Source organism: Lathyrus oleraceus, chromosome 2, assembly GCF_024323335.1.
Source record: "Lathyrus oleraceus cultivar Zhongwan6 chromosome 2, CAAS_Psat_ZW6_1.0, whole genome shotgun sequence".
In the NCBI taxonomy this organism is placed as follows: domain Eukaryota; kingdom Viridiplantae; phylum Streptophyta; class Magnoliopsida; order Fabales; family Fabaceae; genus Lathyrus; species Lathyrus oleraceus.
This window is the reverse complement of record NC_066580.1, coordinates 433,554,302-433,563,199: the sequence shown is the minus strand read 5'-3', so window position 1 is coordinate 433,563,199 and position 8,898 is coordinate 433,554,302.

Below are 8,898 nucleotides of genomic sequence, written 5' to 3'. Positions count from 1 at the left end.
TCTATGGAATGGAAGCCATCTTACCGATGGAGGTTCAGATTCCCTCTCTAAGAATCGTGAAAGATGCCGGCTTAGACGAAGATGAATGGATTCAGACTCGACTCGACCAGATCAATTTGATTGATGAGAAGAGACTTGCGGATGTTTGTCATGGGCAGATATATCAGAAGCGCATGACCCAGGCATTTAACAAAAGAATCAAGAGACAGGTGTATCAAATTGGTGACTTGGTAATCAAGCGTATCATTCTACCACAAAGTGATCCCAGAGGCAAATGGATTCCCACGTACGAAGGGCCGTTTGTAGTTAAGAAGGTATTCTCTGGTGGAGCCATGATACTAGCTACAATGGATGGCAAAGACTTCCCGCATCCTGTGAACGCGGACATAGTTAAAAAATACTACGCATAAAAGAGACCCGCTAGGTCGACGTATCTAGGCAAAAGTAAGGGCATCCCGGCGAACCAAAAGGGTTCGGGCAAAATTAGGGATAAACATATAAAAACGTACACCCGGCAAGTCGAAAACCTGAAAAGGCGGTTTGGGCAAAAAAGGGTATCCTGGTGGACTGAAAACCTGAAAAGGCGGTCCAGGCAAAAATTAGGGATTAAAGCGTAAGACTATGTCCCGTTCTCAGTCAGCTTCAACCAAGTTCCAAGGACTGAACAAGCCAATCACTTCTATCCGACAACAGGAGATGAGACGCTTGAAGACATAATGACAGTAGTGGAATTAAAATCAATAGGACCTTTTCTGCATAGCTTTCTCTTTGTTTTCTTGACGATTTCCTCTTACTAGGATTTCTGTCTCCTTGTACACAAATTGCCTGTTTACAGACCCTCTTTCAAAATCAATACAATTTCATTTCCAAAAAGATGCTTTTGTTTTACCTTTTCTGTTTTGTTTGCGTAAACGTCCATTGATTTACTTTGAATTGATTTATGCATTTGAATATGATCAATGTTTACCAAAAATGCATGCCTAGAATAGTAATAGCAATTACTACACGACTTCAGGATCGAGGAGAAGGTCTAATCACGCTTCCCAATGAATCCGTTGCTAATTCGATTCCCCGGCAACGCCAGTTATTCCCTAGAAGAAATTGGCATCACTAGACTGGTCATCTCTTCTACCCCCAGCCAGGCTCTGTTGAATATCTCTGCCATCAGATAAAAGTCAAATACCCCTAGCTAAGGAAGGGTCATCAATACAAATATCTCCGACCAGAAGACTGAGATTTATTTCCCCAGTAGAGTCCCCTGGAAGAACGTTTCAGACACATAGTGCATTCATTACATCATTTCACATCACATACCTACATACAATTTTCATTCCGCATCATATACATTACATCATTTCATAACATATACATGTATACAATGCTCTCATTTATTCCAGACGCATAATTCACTCATTACATCATTTCACAGCACACGCATGCATACAACATTTGCATCTCATGCATCATGACATGGCATGAAGCTAACTTTATTTTTCAGGTTAATTATTCCCCTGATACAGTCAAAACAAAGGTCCATTCAGACGGACAGCTTTATCAATTACATTCAGGATTCAACTACATCTTTCAGATATACTCCATGTCAACATTCATTCTGACATCCTCCTAACGATGGCATCTATAAGCTCATCCCAGACATTTATCGCAAATACAACATACACAAATACTATCAGATTCAGCCTAACGTACGGTTCGTTCTGATTCAGCCCAACATATGACTCCTTCAACTCAGATACGATCTAGCGTACGATCCATTCTGACCTTCAATAACTCAAATACGGTCTAATGTACGATCCAGTTAGACCTTCATATCCTCAGATGCTACCTAGTGTACGGTATATTTCTGAATTGTAGTCTAGCATATGACTACCCCCTTTTATAATCAGATTCAGCCTAATGGACGGCTCATTCTGCTCAGATACGGTTTAATGTACGACCCAGTTAGACCTTCATCTGCTCAGATGCTACCTAGTGTACGGTACATTTCTGAAGTGTAGTCTAGCATACGACTACCCCTTTCATCGTCAGATTCAGCCTAATGGACGGCTCATTCTGCTCAGATACAGTCTATTGTACGACCCAGTTAGACCTTCATCTCCTCAGATGCTACCTAGTGTACGGTACATTCTAAAGTGTAGTCTAGCATATGACTACCCCCTTTTATCATCAGATTCAGCCTAATGGACGGCTCATTCTGCTCAGATACGGTCTAATGTACGACCCAGTTAGACCTTCATCTCCTCAGATGCTACCTAGTGTACGGTATATTTCTGAAGTGTAGTCTAGCATATGACTACCCCCTTTTATAATCAGATTCAGCCTAATGGACGGCTCATTCTGCTCAGATACGGTTTAATGTACGACCCAGTTAGACCTTCATCTCCTCAGATGCTACCTAGTATACGGTACATTTCTGAAGTGTAGTCTAGCATACGACTACCCCTTTCATCGTCAGATTCAGCCTAATGGACGGCTCATTCTGCTCAGATACGGTTTAATGTACGACCCAGTTAGACCTTCATCTCCTCAGATGCTACCTAGTGTACGGTACATTTCTGAAGTGTAGTCTAGCGTACGACTACCCCCTTTCATCATCAGTCACAACCTAACGGACGACTCATCCTGCAACTCCAATACGGTCTAGCATAAGACCCATTTGGATCTTCAACTCAGATACGATCTAGCATACGATCCGGTCTGATCTTCTATCCCCAGTGAAATCACCCGCTTAATGGAGGTTTCATTCTGCAGCTCAGAGACGATCTAGCGTACGATCCATTCTGATTTTTCATCCTCAACGAAGTCATCCGCCCAAGGAACAACTCACTCTGGTATTCAGATGCGGTCTAGCGTATGCTCCATTCTGATCCCTTATCCCCAGCAGCGTATAACACACTCTGACTCCCCAACGAAATCGACAGCATAATGGATGACTCACTATACGGTATATCGTATGACTCGGTACGACATCCATGTCTTCAGATATCGTCTAATGTACGACGCACTCTGAAGTTCTCATCATCAAATTCCCTGGATGGCATCTTTAAGCCCATCTCCATCAAGACTAGCTCCTGGTTGACAAGCGCAAAATTTTGGGGCATTTTAGTGTTCAATAATCTTCCACCTCCACACCACGAATGGTGCACATACCATTCTACTCTCTCGGTTCAAGAATATTGAACAGGGGCAGCTGTCATACCCCAAAATTTGCCCATTAATATTTCAAGACATTTTTCAAGGCACTCCGACTTATTCTGCAAGGCACTGATCTTAAAGGAACAAAAGCCCAGCTCACAACAGGCCCAATCCAGAAAATGGCCCAAACTAGCTTGCTCGCTAGGCGAGCAATTCCTTCGCCTAGCGAACACTTCGTTATGACACTCGCCCCAGCGAAGCATCAGATCCAGTAAAAGCCCAAACTAGCTGGCTCGCTAGGCGAGCAACTCCTTCGCCTAGCGAAGCTTGCGAATAGCAGAATTTCTGGGCTTCATTCTGAGCCCATTAGGTCATCACAATCACTATAAATAGCCAAGTTTCAGTCATGAAAAGGAGGGGGGAAAACAGAGGAGGACAGACGGAAACCCTGGCACAGAAACCCTGGAGGCTACCTTAGAGAGTTCCGAATAAAGAAACCCTGAAGGCCGCTCCTCCGCTCCGAAGCTACCGCCGCCCAACTCCATCCGATACCAAAAGTGATCAGTCTCTCCAACATAGCAGCTTAGTTGCAAACAGGTTTGCGCATCACTATTGTTTTATGCTTTTAATCGGTAATCTCTATATACATAAAGCATCATGATTGAAGTTTCGAATATGTAATTTGATTTCACATGCGAATTTAAATATGCTTGAATATCATGAATGTTATGCTATTCCTGTAATCAAATGCCATAAAAGTTCAGGTTTTCGGAGGTCATGCTGCTGTCAAACTCCAAACCCGTGGCCGCTCGCTAGCACATCGCTAAGCGAGCCTGTAGCGAGCATTCGCTGAGCCGTCGCTAGGCGAAGCAGAGGCGAATGGGACAGTGGCTGCTTTGTTTCTTTTCTATTCTGCCTTATGTCTATCTAACCAAGACTTATTATAATTCTGCATCATTTGGCCTGAGATTATGACTGTTGTGTTGTAGTGCAATTTTCAATTATACTTTACTTTGATGCTCTAACCCGTGTGCTGAATTGTGTAAAGGTTTACATATTCCCGAGGAAATGGCCGGCTAGGTATTCCACTTTATGTGTGGGATACCCTTATGGAGATTCACCCTGAATTACTCAATTGAGTTTAATGTATTAATTTCATGGTGAAGATCCACCCTAGTGGCTTAATTGATCTTAATGTACTGATTTTAATATGGACTTAATTACTTAATCGACTACGGCTATCTAATTAATTGTAAAACTTTGCCTTTTAATATGCGATCTTGGACCTCTCTTTTGTTACCCTACGATTACGGTATTATGGTCATGTCCCGCGAATATGGGGATACACTTAGCAAAGACCCTTCGGTTAAATCATCATAGTCCCTCGAATGTTGCCTTTGTCCCTCGATGACCCTTCGGTGTAGCCTACGGTTAAATGATGATCGTCCCTTCGAATGCTAAGGTATCCTCACAACTGTTGCCTTCAATGACCAATCGATGACCAATCGATGACCCTTCTACATCCAAAGGATAAAACTGCTTACTTCTCAATAGTAAGGACAGTTTTACCCTCATAAGGATAGGAAATGCCCGGAAAGACCACAGATAGGTATAACTCTTAATTTCTTATTCACAATTTAAAACTACTTTTCACACCTAACACCTTTCAAAACCTCCATTAGAAAATCACCACTTGGCATACATTCGCACTAGAATCATTGCCGAGTTATATTTTTCTAAACTATTTTCAAAACTAAACGAGATAACCACTTTGTATACATTCATTCAAGAATCATTACAAAGTTAAATTCTCCTTTTCAAAACATTTCCTACACATTTCCCAACCACTTTTTCAAACTAGAAAAACATAAATGATTGAGCAATTAAGAGCCTATGGATAACCATGGATACAAAGGGTGCTAACACCCTCCCTTTGTACAATGTACCTCCCGAACCTAAGAATCTAAATTAAGGTCTTTCCTGTTCTTTTCCACCTTTCCTTATTGGATAAAAGAAAAGTCGGTAGCGACTCTTGCTAACCGCGACATTCCGATTAAAAACACATTAAAGTCAGTTCACCGTATGACAATCAACCTTCAATATCAACTATCAAAACATCCAGTTTGACAGTTTCACAATGATCCTTCAGCCAGGTCTGTTATCCTTGAAAAGAACAGACTTAAATAAATACTGAACTGAAATTAACCTGCTTATCATTCAGTATCTACTGTCCATGATGCATGTTACAACATTCTGATTGACATTCAAACAGAAGGCTATATGCCAGGTCTGTTATCATCTTGATAAGCTGACTGGAATACCTGCTGAGTCATGACAGTAATAAAAACACATGCAGAAGGAAAACAAACACAGGAAATTGTTAACCCAGTTCAGTCCAACATGACCTACATCTGGGGGCTACCAAGCCAGGAAGAAGATCTACTATTAACAGTATTAATTCAGAGCTAAACTCACCCGTTTACAACTCTTCACTTAATCCCTACCCAATGCAATCTATACCTAGGAACTCCTAGATAGAAACCTCCAGTTTCCATTCCTATCACTACAAATACAATGTAATGTTAACACACCTTGAACTTGCTTCACAGCTTCATTCAAGAACAAAATCACTCTTGCCTACAGACTTTGAGTTACAAACACTCTCAGGATTTACCACTGAGATACACATGGTAACCTTCCCACAGATTGGGAGGTTTACCTTACACACACCCCTAAAAATTCATTCTCAGAGGCTTACAACTACTAGGTTACAATCAGCTATTTATAACCTAATCACCCAACTGGATTTGGGCCTTCAGAAATCGCAGCAGACTTGTTCTTTGCTGTTACAACTTCAGCAGAAAAATTCTGCTACAAACAAGGTCTTCAATCCCAGAATCTCTCCATATATATCTCCATATTTTGAGCCTATATATCTTCTGATTGAGTCTTTGATCTGCTGTCGCGCGCGGATCAAAACGAGTAATTTTGTAAAAACGTAATACAGCGACAATTAAACTCGGATATCGTCTCAAGGATTCTTGTTTGTAATAATTAAACGTAATCGAATGGGGGGGTTGATTTGGTGTTCAATTACAAAAATGCAGAAAATAAGTGATTATGAAAAGTGATTATTTGAATAAGCTGACACGAATCAACCCACTATATCATCTTCCGACTTATCATTGATCCCTATAAAATTCCAATTCCCTAAATGAGTCTGATCCTATTCGATTACAAAAGCTACTGACAAGCGCAATAACAATTATACGAAGTATGCCCCTGAATTCCGAGTAAAGCAAACAGATTAAAACTATTGCGAATTAAGCAAACGCAATATGATCGAACGCGATAATGCAAAAGCTACACTAATCACGAAATTGATTCAAAAGCAGACAACAATCAAATTAAAGAATTCTATCATGTAAAAACAATTAAATTAAGCAAGTAATTGTGATTATAGATATAATTCAAAGGAACAGATTAATGGAAAATTATAAAAGAACCTCAAAGTGGCATCCGATTATAGTGAATTGATTCTTGGGAAATTAGTTCTCCATAGTCATTCTTTGCAAGCTCTCAAATTCGTACATGAACCGTGATTTTCTCCGTCCAATTCCCAATGGTGTACGGCTGCTAGACCTAGGGGAAAACAAAGACCCGTTTTACAACTCAACTGGGTCGACCCAGCCCACTACAAATGACCCAACAAAAATACAAATAAAATTTTGCAACTTCAAGAGACTTTCTGGCCCTGCTACAGTCCGATTCAGCTCTCGACTTCTGAACAAAAGTTGTAGATCTTTTTCTTAGCTTTCCATCGACTGGTAGCACGTCTCAATTCGATACTCCTAGCTCAATATATGATTTTTCTCACGAAAGCTGCTAATGCTGAAAATTAAATACGAAAATTAAATAAGTGCAAAAATAACATAAATTATGAAAACACATTAAAACATAAAAATAATCAAAGCAAACCAAAGAAATGCTTGAGTACAAACATGAAAGAACGTGCATCAAAATGCACTGATCAGTCTTCAAGACCTCCACATGGGAGTTAGGATATTCACCAGATATCCTTGCTGATCCCAGAATATATACTGAATTAATTAATTCAGTTTTCTACACATGTGCGATGTCACAGACTCTATGTCGTGACATCGTACATGACATGTTGGTCCAGATGTTGAATTTCTTCAACCCAATATATTAAAACAACAGAGATGATTATATTATTTGTTTTCTAAAATTAATGCCAATCCTAAGGAATCAACAATTATGATATCATATTATAGTGTATTATGCGTCTTACAAATTCTATGAATTTTATTTTGATGGGTGTTAAACATGGTTGATATGGTTGATTGTGAAATAACATGACTAAAGATAACGTAAAGGATTATTATTATTGTTCCATGTTATAAAATAGTATGTGATTTATAAATGCCATGAATTTTATCATGATGAAAATTAAATATTGTTGTTATGTGGAAGGTGAAATAACATGATTAAAAACCTTACAAAGATGAGTGAGGAAACCTAGAAGAATAATTTGATTAATAACTTAGAAAGATAATCTAGGTTATGGAACATGTGAGATACATGTATGAGAATACGGTATTCATTCGTACGACGCTTATGTGAGGTCGTGGACGAATTGTTACCATGATTAAGAATGAGACGCATTGTATGGAACATGCCATGTTATTATTTGTGTATTATGGTGAATGAAGTCACCTATGATTGATGAATTTGTTATGGTTCGTGGAACCAATGTTTTGTGGAACCGATCATGTATTCAGAATGTGTGTTTTTCTGTGGTGGTACACATCTCTATTGGTATGCTTAGATGAGTAAGCATTGGGATGTGGGACCAATGATTCGAGCCTCAATTGGGTTTGAGCCCCAACCATGGCGGACATGGGGAAAAGGTGTACATCTATGTGGGTTAGAGTCCCATACGGTGAAAGATACCCTAGGTGGGTTAGAGTCCCATACGGGTGATGGTTCTTAAAAGTGGGTTTAAGTCCCATAGGGGAACCGGATATCCACCGCGAAAGTCGAATCATACGGACATGCGTGAACCAAGCCTTGGCCTAGACGTAGGTCCAGTTGGGGATCGATGTTGCGTGAATATGAATAATGATCGTGGTTGAGTTATGAGAACTCAGATGCATGTTGCCATACAATTGCGAGATAGTTTCCCCATCGCTCAAGTCTTCGTTCCCTTGTTGACTTGAGTTGGATATGAGCTGAATATTGATTAGAAACCCTGTAGAGCCGAGTGGACCCATAGGATAGGAGAACTCACTGAGATTATTATCTCATCCCATCATTATTGTTATTTTTTTCAGGTAATTCTTTACAGGTTGAATCTAAGAGAAGTTGTTATGGATGTTTCAAGGGTTGCTGTTCATTATAATCTTCTGCTGTGGAGTTGTGTGCAATGAAGATATTGTACATAGTTTTTAGATTTTTATTGTTTAGGCATTATTGTATAACATGTTCCATTGATGTTTTAGTTTGGACATGTATATATATTGATGCCATTAGGCACTTATGTTGTGACAGTACCAAGATTTAACACTTGTATGATATTATTCTAGATATATATTATACGGGTTGTTACAATATATATAACTTGATCGATCTCAATTGCGTAACCTATGGACGATCGATGTATCGCTACTTCACCATACTAATGTCGGATTCCGAAGCATAGTCAACATCAACCATCCAAATCGT